General features: G+C 45.1%; 1 protein-coding gene across 1 annotated transcript in view; it reads right to left on the bottom strand.

Moving 5' to 3' along the window:
- The window catches only part of KCND3 (potassium voltage-gated channel subfamily D member 3), a 376,917-nt gene that overhangs the window by 267,981 nt on the left and 90,175 nt on the right, over window positions 1–18,761 (bottom strand). The gene's annotated exons all lie outside the window — the stretch shown is intronic.

Below are 18,761 nucleotides of genomic sequence, written 5' to 3'. Positions count from 1 at the left end.
TAGAATTCTACCAAGCGTGATGCTCAAAGGATAACATTTAACCAAACCTCATCCTTCCCGAGGTATACCAAAAGGCTCTGCTGATATAGGTTAAAATGCCTGGGCTCTTGATCCTCCATAAAGCAAAGTTAGTGAGGGCTACTCTTGTGAAGGCCAGAGAACTAAGCCTAGCACCCCACTGGGTAAAGGGGCTTTGTTGGGTCTCTGATGGCCCAGGGATTAGGTGTCAGATGATACTTAGCTTGGAGTAACGTACTTAAGTTCTCTGAGCCGCACTTTCTCAACTGTAAGATGGTGATGATAATAATAGCACCTATTTCCTAGGGCTCTTGTGAGGATTAAACAAAGTATTTTACATGCAAGAGTAAAATGAGTATCTGACACACCGTACGTGCTCAACAGCTATTCACTGGTGTTATTCTTTTTCCTTTTGGAATTCCAAAACATTAATCCTTTTAAGAAGAGAGTGTCTCAGTGTTCAATACATAAGAGATGATAAACAAATGAAGGTGATATCAGAGCTAATAGACAGCAAATACCTGTTGATTGTCACCCAGACCATTCAGCTTCCCTATACATGTGGAGTTTGCCTAGGGGATCAATTTCTGGCTCCTCTGGAGAGGATAGAGGTACCTGATCCCCTCCAGTCGTTCACCCCATATGTCAATTCTGGCCTTTTAATGTAAAGGGCACTTGAAATAACCATAAACTATATTCCTCTTCCCTTTGGTTTGTTTGTTTGTTTGGAAGCAAAAAAGAAGAGGCCAGCTCGGAGCACATTTCAGATCCATAAAAGACAAATTAATTATCCCCAAGCAGAAGCTGACCTTTAGCTGGCCCCAGCTCCAGAGCCTGAGCCACAGCTGCACCTGCTTTGAAGATGACAATATCCACTTGCTAAATACTAATAATTAGTCACCAAAGCAGCATAAAGAATGCAGAGCAAACTGAACCTGCAATTACTGTACTTGTGAGCATCCCCTGCGCCCTTGGAGGGCCAATTACCCCAGCACATTACCATAATTGGACTGACATGTTAACAGCTTCCTCCATTCTCTGATAGTGTCACTTGTGCCCCTTTCCTGCCCCTTGCACCCCCAGCCTGTGGACCGTCTGCACTGTGCCCTATGGCTAAAGCTGGCTGAGGATGCCTGAGCTGTACATCCTTGAAGGTGCGCAGGGTTTACCAGATGGTCCACGTGCATGCCAAGCGTGTGCACAGAATTCAGGATGAAGGTCACCGCTACCCCCGCCCCCGGCTTCTCCCTCCTTTAGCTCCACCTCTATGTCAGACAGAAAGAAGACAGTAAGCCAGTGGCTCCACTGACCAATAGTGAAATGCTCTATTTCTCTCCCCTGGGATTCCAGCCCTTCCTGGGGGCTACCTGTGCCACTTATTCTCTACTCAGCAGTGGTCTGTGCTTCGGGAAACTGAGGTAGGTGGCCTGACTACAGTGGCCCAGGCTACTCAAGGAAGGATGCTCTCAAACTCACAGCAGGAAGCAAGGACAGCTACCCATGGAGCTGTGCCCCTGAAAGTGAGGGGTGCGTGGCCTTTGGCTCTGAAGGGGAAGTGGGAGAGCTGGGACAGAGGCAGGTTGGGGCAGCAGGGGCTCAGCCTCCAGGCTGCCCTCAGGAAGCCTGGAGCTGATGGCAGGTGCTCCTCCCTCCAGCGCCCTCTACCTTGGCCCTGATGCCTCCACACCACTTTATAAGATAATGAATGCCCCACTGATCAAGAGAAGGCTGCCGAGGACTAGCGCCTGCTTTTTGTTCGCAAGGAAGCAAGTTTTCACCACTGACCTTTGCAAAGTAAAAATCAGTTACAAAATTGTTTTGGTGCCTTTTTCCCCCTCCTTTCCATCTGATTTCTTTTGCCATTAAGCAGCAATAGACTTTTTCTTACAAGTCACTGCAACCTTCCAAGGGAAGAAGACTGGCTGTCTGGCTGTGCTTCCATGCCCTGAGGAGCCCAGCCGTTGGGAATGCGTCTGGGCCTCTCCTGCCCCAGCCTCTGCTCAAAGAGCTGCAGCAAGGAAGGGGTTGGGGTAGCAATACTGGCTCAGGAATGGAGCTGGGCCTGTTGAGATGCCAGGATTGCACAAATCCAAGGGCATCATCCATGCCTCCTGGAACTCCAGGGAAGACACAGCAAGTGGTGGCCTTGGAGTTGGGCAATGGGTTGGCCCTTATCATTGTCACACACAGACACACAGACACAGACACACACACCCTGTGCCTCTGATTTCTCCTGGAACTGCTCTGGACCTTACAGGCCCCAGGCTCTCTGCAGCTCATGCATGAAATGGTCCACAGGGACAACTTCTGCTCTAATAAGCACCACGGCATACCCTTCCCAACCCCCTTGTACACATACGCACAACGTACTCCCTGGTTACCTCTGCTGCCACACTACCACCGCTGGGATAGACCAGGACTCCAGAATGATGGCACTAGGATTAGCGGATACTCCACAGTGGATGTTACTATGTTACTACAGTATGTTACTACACTCCATAGGAGGTGTAAGCCCTTGGTGGATGAATTGAATCAGTGCCTGATCTCCTGAACTTGAAAATGCAGCCAAAGGAAAGCGGGGATGTTATTCTTGACTCATCAGATGTCTTGTCCTAGCTACCTGTGTTGGTCACTCACACACAGAGAAAGCCACACACACAGACTCACAACAAGACAAAGAGTCACCAACACAGAAAGCTATGTAGTCCCCACACATGCAAACACTTTTCCAGCACCAGGCAGCCCCTCTGCACAGAGGCACCCATGACACAGACAGATGAGGGCAGTATTGAGAAAGCAGACATTTATGTTGTGCAAAGCACATTCATATGTCAGTCGACACATACACTCTCAAAGTCCAAAAGGTAGCCACCGAGACCCCTCCTATGGACAATGTTTCGTGCTATAAATGTGACCTGGCAAGTGCCAAATTAATCTATCCCATGATTTGAGGACCACAGCTTTGGAGCTGAGCTCTGTGGTAGGCATTCCTTCCTGGGTGGCCCACCCCTTTGTTGCTTGAAACTCTCAGGGCCAGCTGCATACTCTGGTAGGTGATTTATAGGACTTTGCCTGCTCCTATCTGCCCATCACATTCCCTGGAAGAGGTTAAGAGCTTCAGTGTCTCCTGGGGAGCGGCTGCATGCAGCTGTGAGCTCCAGAGGGGAAGGATTCCAGGCAGTATTTTCTTTTGCCCAGAATGCGCCCCCTGGGCTTCTCTGGAAGGAGCTGGGTCCCTGAGCTCTGATTCTGCTCCCAGTAGATTCTGGCTGCAGAAGGTAATTCTTTACAGCCGACAGGGAGACATGCGTGGAACTGAGGCATCCATGTTGGAGGGGAAGGGAGAACCCATGCATCTCTGAGTAGGACCTCATGTCACTGAGCCTAATTGCTTTGCCTCCAGCTTACCCTGAGCCGGCCCGAGCAGCAACAGACTTTTCAGGTTAGTCCCAGAGCACTGCTGGAGAGCCCTAGGCATGTGACCAACCCAGCTGAAGCCGGGGCCAGTGTAGCCTTGGTCTGATAGTGAGGGAGCAAAGGGGAGATTTAAGAAAGAGAGAGAGATAGGTCCCACAGCTGCTTTGTCTTAAATCCTGGCACATACTTGTGCTTAGATATCAATGGTTTATACTGAAATAAAAGGAAGCTGGGCTCTGAGATGGCGGCAAAACCCCTGGGCGGGGGCGGGGATGGGGAGGGGAGGGGCAAAGAGGAAGGAGACTTCTAGGAGCTGACAGACTCTGGCGGAATCCTTCCCCAGGGCGGAGAACGCGTGCTGTCTCCCTGTCTCCCCGACAGCCTCCACCATTTGGAAAGCTGCTTTAGGGAGACAAATGATCCCCATTAATTCCATCAGGTAATGAGCCAGTTGGTGCCATCATTAATTACACTAATTAAAACACACTGGCCTTTGAGGTTGGCACACACTTTCCTGCCACCTCCCACACTGCCCTTCACTCTTTCTCTGCCTGGGGTGACGGGTTGGCCGCATAGGCCCCTGAGACCCTGCGGAAAGAAATCACAAGCCCAGCCAGCTAACCTGAAGCATTCGTCCTCTACCTCATTCATTTATTCATTCATCAAACAAGCAGTGAGTACCTGTGGCACTTGGTGCCAGGGACACAGAGACAAGACCTGGGACTTCCCATCAAATCCAAGAGACAAAGAAGCAACTAATAAGACTACCATGTCGTCTCTTAGGTTGATGTCTACTTAATCATTCATAAAGCATTTTCACAGACTGCATCTCTTTTCATCTTCACACCCTGGGAGGAAAGTGTCACCATCTTGCCCATTTTGCAGAAAAGAAAACCAAGGTCAAGAGCCCGTACCAGGCTTGATGCCAAGGAGAGCGGGGCTGGGACTTGAATTCATGCCTTTGATCCAGATCGTCTCCCTTTCCAGCCCCGGGGGAGCAGAAGAGGCCGCCTTAGCTAATTCTGACCGGCGGTTTCAGAGAAAGCTTCTCTTAGGGGTTTACGCTGAACTGAGATTTAGGAGATGAGCAAGTTGAATTGGTGGGAAAGTGAAAAGGGCATTTCAGCAGGAAGGGATGGCATTAACAAGGCCTGACAGGGAGGTGCCTAGAATAGTCCACGATCAGCCCAGTCTGGGAGGCTGTGCTGCAGGGTACACAGAGAAACACACCCATGAGGCAGAATGGAGGTAAATTTAAAATATTCTAAAATCTCAAAAGGCAAAAGAAGTGATTCTGGGATATTTCTTTGAGGCCAAATGGAGAGTCAGGATGGGTTTAGAAAAGGCCAGATGAAAGTTTATCCTCTGCATCTGTCATGCTGTCAGGGCTATGAGCAGCAGGGGAGGACTTCATTGTTCAGGTCTCTTTTTCCATCATCCACTTTATCATCACACACTCTGTTTTTCCATAAGCTAAATATGCCTTCCCTTGTCTAAACATTTGGTTCCAGACCCCTCTGTCTGCTGAGTGACCTGTCTTCATCTTCCACACTGCACCCTGTGTTGGGGTTAGACCCAGCACTGTGTCTGTTCTTGCCTCCTTGGCTGTCTGCCAGCATGGCCTTCATAGCCCCTGGTACAAAAAGACCTCTTTCCTTGCTCAGCTGAAGAGAGAGAGAGGGAGAGGAAAAGGGAGAGAGAGAGGAGGTGATGTGTGTGTGTGTGCATGTGTGTGTGCGCACGTGTGTTTGCACTCTGTTAAATGTTTCAAGAAGTAGCCCTTCTGGAACTCTCCTGCACTGTTCATGGGAATGTAAGTTGGTGCAACCACTATGGAAAACAGTATGGAGGTTCATTAAAAAACCAAATATAGAATTACCATATGATCCAGCAATCCCACTCCTGGGCATATATCCAGAAAAACTATAATTCAAAAAGATACATATGTTCATTGCAGCACTATTCACAACATCCAGGACATGGAAGCAAACTAAATGTCTACCATCAGATGAATGAATTTAAAAATATGTGATATGGAATGGAATACTCCTCAGCCATAAAAAAGAACAAAATAAAGCAACATGGATGGAAATAGAGGCTCTCATACTAAGTGAAGTAAGTCAGAAAGAGAAAGACAAATACCATATGATATAACTTATATCTGGAATCTAATATACAGCACAAATAAACCTTTCCACCGAAAAGAAAATCATGGACATGGAGAAGAGACTTGTGGTTGCCAAGGGGGAAGGGGAGAGAGTGGGGTACATTGGGAGCTTGGGGTTAATAGATGCAAACCATTTTCATTTGGAGTGGATAAGCAATGAGATCCTGCTGTATAGCACAGGGACTATATCTAGTCACTTGTGATGCAGCCTGATGGAGGGTAATATGAGAAAAAGAATGTGTGTGTGTGTGTGTGTGTGTGTGTGTGTATGTGACAGGGTCACTTTGCTATACAGTAGAAAACTGACAGAACACTGTAAACCAACTATAATGGAAAAAATCATTTAAAAATATGTGATATGTAGATACAGTGGAATATTATTCAGCCATAAAAAGAATGAGGTAATGCCACTTGCAACAACATGGATGGGCCTAGAGATTATCATACTAAGTGAAGTAAGTCATAAAGGGAAAGACAAATGTCATATGATGTCACTTACATAGAATCTAAAATATGACACAAGCAAACCTATCTGCGAAACAGAAGCAGACTCACAGACATAGCGAACAGACTTATAGTTACCAAGGGGGCAGGGCTTGGGGGCAGGTGGACTGGGAGGTTGAGGTTAGCAGATGTACACTGTCATATGTAGAATGGGTAAACAACAAGATCCTACTGTATAGCACAGGCAACTATATTCAATAGCCCATGATAAACCATAATGGAAAAATATTTTTAAAAGAATGTAAAACTTAAAAAAGGAAGCAGGGGAGGTGGAGCAAGACGGTGGAGGAGTAAGAGGTTGGGTTCAACTTCTCCCACAGACACATCAAAAAAACACATCTACATGTAAAACTACTCACACAGAAGAACATCAACTGAATGCTGGCAGAAGAACTTAAACCTCAAAAAAGGGCAAGAAACTCTTGACATAACTGGGTAGAACAAAAGCAAAAAAGAGAGAGAGAAAAGTAATCAGGACAGGACTAGCACTCCTGAGAGGGAGCTGTGAAAGAGAAAAGGAACCCACATCCTGGGAAGCCACCTAACTGATGGAAAGATCAACCAAGCCGGCAGGACCTCAAAGTCACTGAGAAAAGCACACCAGCTGGACTGAGAATAGCGAAGCAGAGTGAGAGCCCCACAGATCATCTGAACCACCATTCTGGACACCACAGCCTGAGATGCTTGGGCAGGGGCTGGCCTCTGAGACTTAGGCTCCAGAGGATCCTGCAACTAGGAGCAGCCTGTACAGCACCACCTATGTGGGCTCAGTGAGACAGGTTGCTTCATGCATGGTCTACAGGTGGTGGGAGCAAACTGCCACAGTTATCACTGACTCTAGAGACAGTCATGGTCTGCTCCCCATAGGGGTCCTAGAACAGGCACCACCTGCGGTTCCAGTCACCTCAGAGGAGGGCATTGCAATCAAACACAAGTTGTTGTTGCTTTCACTACCCAACATGAATTCTGGGGAATTCATGCACCCTGCTGCTGCTACTGCCAAATGCTCTGGTCACCTAGAAGATCTGACTAGAGCTTATTACCACTTCCCAGGGGCCTGCAATTAGGAGATAGCCTGGGCTACCTTCCTGTAGGTCCTTGCTGCTGTTGAGACCCCAATGACCAGGTGCAGACTACTGGCCCTACCCATTGCCTCCTTCTCCCTGAAAACACACTGAGCATCCTGGGACTAACAGCCTGCCCACACCAAAGAAAGAGACAGCAAATATTCATACTCCCACACCAAAAATAAATAATAACCCCCCACAAAATACAAAGGGGTGCTCTTGCATAGAAGTAGCCCTCCCAGACTTCAGGTTGGCATCCCTAAACTCACAGAAAAAGAAAAACATAGCAAGATGAAGAAGCTCAAAAACTATTCTCAGTTAAAGGAACAGGATTCACATGAAGCAGTAAACAATGAAAGAGACCTCTGCAGTCTGACAGACATTGAGTTCAAAAGGGAGATACTGAAAATACTGAAGGAATTAAGAGAGGATATGAACCGCAATGCAGATTCCTTTAGAAAGGCACTAGAAAATATAAGGAGGATCCAAGAAAAACTAGAAAATTCATTTGCAGAGATACAAACTGAGCTAAAGGCAATAAAGAGCAGAATGAATAATGCAGAGGAATGAATTAGGGATATGGAAGATAGAATAATCAAAATCATCCAATCAGGGCAGCAGACAGAAAACCAAATGAAAAAACATGAAAGCAATATAAGAGACCTACGGGAAATATAAAGCGGGCCAATCTATGCATAATAGTAATTCCAGAAGGAAAAGAAGAAGAAAAGGGGATTGGAAATATATTTGAAGAAATTATGGCTGAAAACTTTCCAAATCTAAAGAATACTGATATCAAGATACAGGAAGCACAGAGGGCCCCAAACAAGTTGAACCCAAACAGTCCCACACCAAGACATATTATAATAAAAATGGCCAAAGATAAAGATAAAGAGAGATTCTAAAGGCAGCAAGAGAAAAGCAAAGCATTAATTATAAGGGAACCCCCATAAGGCTATTAGCTGATTTCTCTACAGAAACACTACAGGCCAGAAAGGAGTGGCAAGATATATTTAAAGTTCTGAAAGGAAAAAAATTTCAACCTAGAATACTCTATCCAGCAAGAATATAATTTAAAATAGAAGGGGAAATAATCTGCCCAACAAATAAAAGCTAAAAGAGTATAGCAATACTAAACCCATTCTAAAAGAAATACTGAAAGGGCTTTTCCAAATAAAAAAAAAAAAAGAGAGAGAGAGAGAGAAAAAAGAAGAATTAGGATGGAGGAAACAACAATTGGAAAGTAGTCACTTAAATAAGCCAGCATACAGATCTAAACATGAAATGTTAAACACACACACACACACACACACACACACACACACACACACACACAATCAAAATCATACAATGTGGGCAAGAAAAGTAAGAAAATATAGATTCTTTTTTTTATTTTAATGATGTGTTTGAGCCTATATGGACTACCAGGCAAAAGCAAGCAGATATAGGAAGGGGTTAACATACTTAAAAACAGGGTAACCACAAATCGAAACCAAATATTACATTCACAAAAACTAAAAAGTACTCAAGCATAAAATAAATGGAAACCACCCAACCAAAAAAAGAAAAAAAGAGAAACATAGAATTAACTGGAAAACAAAGTTTAAAATGGCAATAAATACATATCTATCAATAATCACCTTAAATGTCAATGACTGAAAGCTCTAATCAAAAGACATAGAGTGGCAGATTGGATAAAAAAGCAAAAATCTTCAATCTGCTGTCTACAAGAAACTCACTTAGGGCAAAGGACATATATTGATTGAAAGTGAGGGGATGGGAAAAGATACTTCATACCAATGGACAAAACAGGAAAGCAGGAGTTGCAATACTCATATCAGACAAAATAGATGTTAAAACAAAGGCCATAAAGAAAGACAAAGAAGGACACTATTTAATGGTTAAAGGATCCATTCAAGAAGAGGATATTACAATTGTCAATATATATGTCCCTAATATAGGAGCACCCAGATACCTCCAACAAATACTAATGGACATAAAAGGAGAAATTGATGAGAATACAATCATAGTAGGAGATTTTTAACACCCCACACATCAATGGACAGATCCTCTAGACAAAAAAATCAATAAAGCAATAGAGATCCTAAAGAAAACAATAGAAAAGTTAGACTTAATCAACATTTTAAGGACATTACATCCAAAAAAATCAGAGTATACATTATTCTCAAGTGCACATGGAACATTCTCAAGAATTGATAACATACTGGGGCACAAAGCTAATCTCAGCAAATTTAAGAGTATAGAAATTATTTCAAGTATCTTCTCTGGCCACAATGGCATGAAACTAGAAATCAACCACAGGAAAAGAAATGAGAAAAAAACTTTCTACATGGAGACAAAACAACATGCTGCTAAAAAACCAATGGGTCAATGAGGAAATCAAGAAGGAAATTAAAAAATACTTCGAGACAAATGATAATGAAGACACAACCACTCAAAATCTATGGGATGCTGCAAAAGCAGTGCTCAGAGGGAAATTTATAGCAATACAGGCCTTCCTCAAAAAAGAAGAAAAATCTCAAATCGACAAATTAACCCAACACCTAAATGAATTAGAAAAAGAACAAGAAAAACCTAAAGTCAGCAGAAGGAAGGAAATCATAAAGATCAAAGAGGAAATCAATAAAATAGAGATTCAAAAAACAATAGACAAAATCAATCAAACCAAGAAGTGGTTCTTTGAAAAGATAAAAAAAAGAAACAAACCTCTGGCTGGACTCACCAAGAAGAGGCGAGAAAAGACCCAAATAAACAAAATAAGAAATGAAAAAGGAGAAGTCAAAACTGATACTACAGAAATACAAAATCCACGAGAGAATACCAGGAACAATTGTATGCCAACCAATTCGACCTAGAAGAAATGGACAACTTTCTAGAGACTTACAGCCTGCCAAAACTGAATCAAAAAGAAATAGATCAACTGAACAGACCAATCACTAGAAGTGAAATTGAGTATGTCATAAAAACACTCCCTACAAATAAAAGTCCAGGACCAGATGGCTTCATGGGTGAATTCTACCAAACATTCAAAGAGGAACTTTTACCCATCCTCCTTAAACTTTTTCAAAAGGTTCAAGAAAAAGGAACACTCCCAAAGACATTCTATGATACCACCATCACCCTAATACAAAAACCAGACAAAGATACCACCAAAAAAGAAAACTATAGGCCAATATCTTTGATGAATATAGATGCAAAAATTCTCAACAAAATTTTAGCCAACTGAATCCAACAACATATCAAAAAGATCGTACACCATGACCAGGTGGGATTCATCCCAGGTTCACAAGGATGGTTCAACATATGCAAATCAATCAACATCAGACACCACATTAACAAAAGTCAAAAACCACATGATCATCTCAATAGATGCAGAAAAAGCATTTGACAAAGTCCAACACCAATGATCAAAACTTACCAAAGTGGGTATAGAGGGAACATACCTTAACATAATAAAAGCCATTTATGACAAATCCACAGCAAATATAATACTCAATGGAGAAAAGCTGAAAGCCTTCCCACTAAAATATGGAACAAGTCAAGGGTGCCCACTCTCACCACTGTTATTCAACATAGTACTGGAAGTACTGGCCACAGCAATCAGACAAACAAAAGAAATAAAAGGCATCCAAATAGGAAGAGAAGAGGTAAAACTGTCACTGTATGCAGATGACATGATACTATATATAGAAAACCCTAAGGACTCCACCCAAAAACTACTTGAACTGATCAACAAATTCAGCAAAGTAGGATATAAGATTAACATTCAGAAATCAGTTGCATTTCTGTATACTAACAATGAAATATTAGAAAAGGAATACAAAAATACAGCACCTTTTAAAATTGTACCCCAAAAAATCAAATACCTGGGAATACACCTGACCAAGGAGGTAAAGGATTTACATGCTGAGAACTATAAAACATTAATAAAGGAAATTAAAGAAGGTGTGAAGAAAAGGAAAGATATTCCATGCTCCTGGGTTGGAAAAATTAATATTGTAAAAATGGTCATAATACACAAAGCAATCTACAGATTCAATGCAATCCCTATCAAATTACCCATGACATTTTTCATAGAACTAGAACAAACAATCCAAAACTTTTATGGAACCACAAAAGACCCAGAATTGCCAAAGTAATTCTGAGGAACAAAAACCAAGCAGGGGGCATAACTCTCCCAGACTTCAGGCACAGTCATCAAGGCAGTGTGGTACTGGTACCAAAACAGACATATAGACCAATGGAACAGAATAGAGAACCCATAAATAAACCCAGACACCTATGGTCAATTAATCTTTGATAAAGGAGGCAAGAACATAAAATGGGGAAAAGACAGTCTTTTCAGTAAGTATTGCTGGGAAACCTGGACAGCTGCATATAAATCAATGAAACCAGAACACACCCTCACACCATGCACCAAAATAAACTCAAAATGGCTAAAAGACTTAAATAGAAGACAAGACACAATCAAACTCCTGGAAGAGAACACAGGAAAAACATTCTCTGACATCAACCTTACAAATGTTTTCTCAGGTCAGTTTTCCAAAGCAACAGAAATAAAAGCAAAAATAAACCAGTGGGACCTAGTCAAACTGACAAGCTTTTGCACAGCACAGGAAACTAAAAAGAAAACAAAAAGACAACTTACAGAATGGGAGAAAAGAGTTTCAAATGATGCAACTGACAAGGGCTTAATCTCTAAAATATACAAGCAATTTATACAACTCAACAGCAAATAAACCAACAACCCAATGGAAAAATGGGCAAAAGACCTGAATAGACATTTCTCCAAGGAAGATAAACAGATGGCCAACAAGCACATGAAAAAATTCTCAACAGCCCTGATCATTAGAGAAATGCAAATCAAAACTACCATGAGATACTACCTCACACCAGTCAGAATGGCCAACATCAATAAGTCCACAAATAGCAAATGCTGGAGGGGGTGTGGAAAAAAGCGAACCCTCCTGCACTGTTGGTGGTAATGTAAGCTGGTACAATCACTATGGAGAACAGTATGGAGTTACCTTAGAAATCTATACATAGAACTATCATATGACCCAGCAATTCCACTCTTGGGCATATATCCAAACAAAACTTTCCTTAAAAAAGACACATGTACCTGCATGTTCATTGCAGCACCATTCACAATAGCCAAGACATGGAAACAACCCAAATGTCCATCGACAGATGATTGGATTAGGAAGATGTATTATATATACACAATGGAATACCATTCAGCCTTAAAAAAGAACAAAATAATGCCATTTGCAGCAACATGAATGGAATTAGAGACGCTCATACTGAGTGATGTTAAGTCAGAGAGAGAAAGACAAATACCATATGATACCACTCATATCTGGAATCTAATATAGGACACAAATGAACCTTTCCACAGAAAAGCAAATCATGGACTTGGAGAATAGACTTGTGGTTGCCAGGACAGGGGGGGATGTAGGGTGGATTGGAAGCCTGGGGTTAATAGATGCAAACTATTGCCTTTGGAATGGATGAGCAATGAGATCCTGCTGTGTAGCACTGGGAACTATGTCTGGTCACTTATTATGGAGCATGATAATGTGAGAAAAAAAAATGTATACATGTGCGTATAACTGGGTCACCACGCTGTACAGTAGAAAAAAGAATGTATTGGGGAAATAGCAATTTTTTTAAAAATTTAAAAAAAAATAAAAGCTATTGTGGAATAAATAAATAAATAAAAAAGGAAGCAGCCTTTCTATGTGATTATTCCCCCAAACTTCTGTCCCTACCGCTACAGCACTGTTATTAGCTCCTGGCTTCTCAGGAGAGCTGGACCCTGGGCTTGCCCTGACCTCTGAAGCCTCACCCACAACAGTGTCTCATTCAGAGAGCAGAGCACATAGTAGGCTCAAGACATGTCTATTAAGTAAATAAGGATTTTAGACACCAGAGCATCTGATTAGAAGGGCAGACTGTGTGACAAAGGCATATGAACTGCGTCTTGATTATCCTGGGCCAGAGAATTCGTATCTAACAGTGCCTCAGAGCCTCCTGAAATCACTTCTTCTCACCCTCTGCCACCACTGCTACCAGATGCATGTCTGCTTAATTACAATTCATGAGGTACTCGCCTATTAATAAAGCCTAATTAATCCAGTCACGCCACCCAGTGATGCCAGCAGGGAGGCAGAGCCCATCAGCCACTTCAGCAGCAGCCCTGAGCAGAAAGAGGTTAAAAGAGACCTTAGCCCCATTCTGGCCTCCTTCCATCAGAGGGCTGTGGAAACAGCTTCCCTTCAGAGCACCCCAAACTCAGAGGCTGGATGGTTCCATGCCAGGCTGGTGCTTGGCACTGTCCCCGCCCCCTGCACACACTGCCTCTGGTTATTGTGCCATATCAGCCTTCCACAAGGAGATCTGGAAGCTTCTTTGAGGACAAGCTTGTGCTTATTGATCTTTGTAACCATCCAGCCCCCACTCCGCCTCCCCTCACCCTGCCTCCAGCTCAAGCTTAGGATTGGTTCTGTGCACATGCGCATGTACGAGTGTGGCTGGGGGAGTTAAGGGTGAGGGGGCCTGAGGAATCGTCCTCATGCACACCATGCCAGGGAGTGGAGTGAGGTGGTGGGGAGAGCAACAGCTTTGAAACCAGCTGGATCTCAACTGGTAAGCCCAGCATCACCAATTCCTACCATGCGGCTTTGGTCAAGTTCCTTAAACTGATCTATGCCTGCCTCAATGTCATCCTTTGTAAAGTGAGCCTAGCAGCATCTGTATGATATGTGACTGTGACAATTAAGTAAAGTAATGTTTTGAAAACACACACACACACACACACACACACACACAGAAAAGTATCATGTCCTAAGTATTCAGTTGCACAAATTTTCATACACTGAACACACTTCTGCAAACAGCATCCAGAGTAAGAAACATACCAGCCTCCAGAAGACCCTGCTTGGTTTCTCTGTAAGTCAAGAAACTTCTATGAAGGGTTTTCGGAAAGTACTTGTCACACATGTCATAGATTCTTGATACTTGTGATTATTGATACTGTTATCTCTCCCTCATTTCCAAGCACCCTGATTCTACCACCACCACCACAACCCCCATTCAGCAACTTCCCCCAGCACCCCACTGGTACCATCTACTGCCATTACAGCTTTGATTCCATTACTGCCCTGCATCAAAGTTGGTGCCCTTGGGGTCAGTGCTGCAGACAGGGGGAGCGAAACCTAGGTCTCTGCCCAGGGACCGGGCCTTCTGGTAGATTCTCAGTAGTTCATAGATTTCTGGAACCAGAAGAGGCCTAGAAGTCATCATGTCTGAGCTTCTCCTGATGCGTGAGTGACACCCCGGCTTTGCAACACAGGCCTCGAACTTCCACCTGATCTGTGCATGGTCCTGGGATACATGTAGAATCATCAAATGTTTGAGCTTAGAAAGCATCTTAGGGATCATGTAGGGATCCAGACCCTCATTTGAAAGATGAAAGACCTGAGGCTCAGAGAGGGCAGAGACTTGCTCCAAATCACACAGCCATGTCATGAGAAAGAAAAAGACAGAAGCATGCCAGGTCTCTGGACGCTCTACGCATGCTCTTCCCTCTTCATTCCGATGGCAGGGGCGCTGGGAGGGAGTTAGCAGACCTGCAGCTCCCAGGCTTATGTGTGGCCCACTTCCCTAGTTGGACGGACTGATTTCCAGCAAGAGCAGATTTAGCAGTGCAGCTGGGGTAGGAGTCAGACAGGGAGTTTTCACTCTCCAGCACCACACACAACAAGAAGGGGATCCCTTCCAGCCTCTCCTGATAATTACCCAGAGCCTCATGATGAAAGAGCTGTCATCAGAGGGTCTTCCAGGTAGAACCGTGAATCCCAGTATCCGGCGGGCATGGACATGGGGGCACTGGGAACAGCCTCAGTGGGGACCCAGATAGCCCTGGGGCTGATGGTTGCTGCTGGGACTGGCTGGGTCCAATGGGCTCTGAAGAGAGGGATGGTCCCATTGATCAGGATAGTGGAGTCACATGAGGGGCTTCTGTTTCTATCTTCCAACAGCAGGGACAGGAAACCAGAGAGGGACTCCATAGGCCTGGGATTACAACAAATCCAGCCATTCTTTTGCATTGAGAAAGGTTTCTGGTTTTGAAACGCTATGGAAAGGGGACCATGAGGAAGAGGGTCCCAGCATGGTGGGTGTGTTCCAAAGTGAGAGGGCTGAGTGCGTGTGAGAGCTATCCACCTGTGAGAGCTGCCCAGCCACCACGGCTCCCGCAGAGAGAGCCAATGCCATCGCTGGAGATGCTCCACCAAGGTGCTGCCGCGGAAATCCAGCTTTGATAAAGGACTGATCTTTCGTACCTTAAAATTCTCTCGCCATTGGAATCCTGAGTCCCTGAGTAGTGGCACTGACCCAGGTGCATGCGCAGGCAGGCTCTGCGGGCTGCTTGAACCTCAGTGGCCAGGGCCCCTGAACTGCCCCCAGCAGGGGAACGGCCACCACGACCCTGAGCCATCTCAACCCACCTCCATCTGCCAGACCCGGCTGCATTCCCGGTGGAGTCACTTTCAAAGCAGGCATTCAAAAGTGTGTTCTGACCTAATGACTTCAGATCACCCACTGAAACTCACTGAAGCTGTTTCTTCATCTAGAAAAGTGGAAGGAAATGGCACCTACCTTCTGGATCCTAAGACAGACAGAGATGTCTGAACACACCTGGCACTTAGTGGACACTCAGTATTAAGGTCCCTCCCCCAACCCTCCCCTCCTTCTCCTGGTCCCCCTTTCTCCTCCTCTTTAGCTGGTTTTACAGCTTGTCACTGTTCTTTGGGTTGTCACCCAACTTCTGCACTTGACCATGAGCTCCCAGAGGGCCTTGTTGCCCTCACTATACATACTGAGTACTAGCTAAGGCTGAGTTGAGTAAACAAATGAACCAGCTTCCAGAACTTCAGGAAGCCCAGCACTTCTGAGGCCGCCCTGCTCTCTGCTGGACTGGTCTCCCCACCAGAAAGTGGTGTTTTGGGGCAAACAGAATCTTCCTTGAGTCTCTTGTTTTTAGATCCCAGCTCTGCCCCCTCTTCCCGAACCCGAAGAACTAGTCCGTTTCTACCTACCCAAGAGAGCCCTTCTGATACTGGATGGTTATTTCAATTCTCCAAAGGCTTCTTTCCTCTGAACAAATTTTAGGCTCCCCTCCACCAACCCCTTGGCGAGCTCAACTCTGCCTCTGCCCCTCCTTTGCCACTCATATCTAGAGCTTTAACCAGCAGGTGCCCACAGGCTTCTCTTGACTGTGTGAGGTCATCGTCAAGGGCTTACTCATTTCTTAAAAATAGCCTGGGCTCTGGTATTACATCAATTTGTCTTACCCCTCCCCCTGCAAAAAGAAAGCCACCAAGGACAAAGTCTATTGATGATCCTGATGCCCATATAGCTCTACTTTCAGAGGAGTTTTCTGTTTGACCTTTCAAACAGAAAGGTCATGTCTCTGATCATGTTTGGGAAATTATAAAGCCCTGTGCAAATGAAAAAGGTTTATCTCAACATTCGGGCTGACATTTGTGACATGCTAGTGGAATGTGGGTTTTGCTCAACTCTGAAGAAAGAAGTTCTTAAAAACAACCTCTGAATCTGGGCAGACTGCCTGGAGGAGGAGACAATAATAAGTCCCAGGCAAAGTGGGCTGTTTGAATTTGACAATCGCAAATAGAGTCCTGTGTTGGGAAAAGCTTCTGCTTCATGCCAAGTGGTTGGAAGTCACTTATTGCCCAATAAATCCCATGGAAGGGCCTCCAGAATTAATACAGTGATGATATTTCTGCCTTTTCTATATACAAGAACTCAGCAATAACTGTAATTATTATAAAGTTATAATAAAACACTATTTGCTATGCTGCTGATGCAATGGCAATAAGGATGAGGTACAGGGACCCCCTCATCCCTGCATTCATCATCCCCCCCCCCTTAATTATGGAAAATTCCCCAGGCTGAAAGGCAGAAGAAAGAGGCCTCATTCTGCCTTGGTCAGGCTACGTGTCTTTGCCTGGTTAAGCGGTCCTAGGCTCCTACTCTGGTGAGGTGGGGGTGTGAGAAGATCTCAGCAAAGTCTCTCCCAGCACCCACATGGATTGGATTAGACATCAAGTAGGGAGACAGAGTTCCTCCCTGCCCCCTTTATCCACACCCACTCTACCTGCCCTTGGGAACCACCAGTCCTTTGCCTCCCCGGCCATGGTTGATGGTACTAGAGGTGGGCATCTGAGCCCAAGGGACCACATATGAGAACTGAGACTGAAGGGGTTAGTTTAGGGGTTTGGCACTGGAGGATCCTGCAAGGGCAGGGCTGGGGCAGCCACCTTCTGCCAAGGCGGTACCAAAGCAGAGTGTGCAGGGCTGCAGAGAGAAGAGAGCCCTCATTCGTCCCCAAGAATCTCCACAGCAAGCCTGGGGGCTGATTCTGCCCATTCCAGTGCCAGCCTTTCCTGAGTCCCCACTGGACTTCTTGTCTTCACCTACATCATTCCAACACATTATTCCTTTATTATTTTACCTAGTTTTGAGTGAGTTTCTAGTTTGTCCTCCAAACAAATCTCAAGACATACTGAAAGCTCCTTGAGGAGAAGAGCCCATTGTATCTTGTTCATCATTGTTTTGCTGATATCCCAAACAGTACATGGTGCACAGGAGGAGCTCAGAAAAATTTACGAGTGAATGAATGATGAATAAATAAATGATTAATAAACTAGAACTTTGACCTAGTAAGGAACGATCTCCCGAGAGCAGGCCCAGTTTGTCCCAGCTGGACTTAGGCTATTGCTCCTCATTTAACCCTAAGAAAGGGCAATTCCCCTGAAGATACCCCCCCCCCAGGAGGTTGTCCCCTGGATTGAGGACTCTGGATCAGTGACAGGGAGCTTTCCCTTAGGAGCCCTAACCCTCATCTCTAGCTGTGGAGCAGCCCCTTCTCCTCTGAAGCACAGCTTGAGTCCTTAGCCCAAAAGTAGGGAGTGGGAAAAGGACAGAAGGTCCTTCAGTCTGTTCTCCCGCTTCCGGGGCAGCTCTACCACTGAGCACCTCACAGCCCAGGAGGCCCCGCTGCATTCATTCATTTGCTCCCGTGAACATGAACTACTCTTCCAGGCAGGCAGGGCTGCCGCCACCACCATGGCCGCCACCACTGGGGGTTCAGACATAGGCCCTGACCTCAGGGAACTTAGGCTCCACTAGAGGAGAGTCCAGACCTTTCTCTGCCTCCAAAACCTCTGGAGAATGGGCTTCTGGGGGCAGCTGTGCTTGCCCTTCCTGTCAGTTCCTAAGCCCGCCCGCTGCTGCGGATCTGGCCCATTCCCAGGGGAGCATGGAGGTTGGCGCAGGGGCCCAGGGCAGGCCTCGCCCTTCACGAGCCACCGCCGCAGCTCCGTGCCAGGCAGCCTCCGTGCTTCTGACTTGCCCGCAACAGGAGGACCCTCTATTCACCAGCCTCGTGTGCTCTGACACGCTCTGACATGCGAGGCTGGTGAATAGAGATGGAAAGCTGCTATCAGCCGGATGGGGAAAGTGAGGGCCCTGGAGACGGTCTT

This window comes from Sus scrofa, chromosome 4 (assembly GCF_054392235.1).
Source record: "Sus scrofa isolate SSC_HxYL_T2T_F1_AM1 chromosome 4, Sscrofa_HxYL_maternal_Yorkshire_Landrace_v2.0, whole genome shotgun sequence".
Classification (NCBI taxonomy): Eukaryota; Metazoa; Chordata; class Mammalia; order Artiodactyla; family Suidae; genus Sus; species Sus scrofa.
Note: the sequence above shows the minus strand (reverse complement) of the source record. Positions and strands in the feature narration are given on the sequence as shown.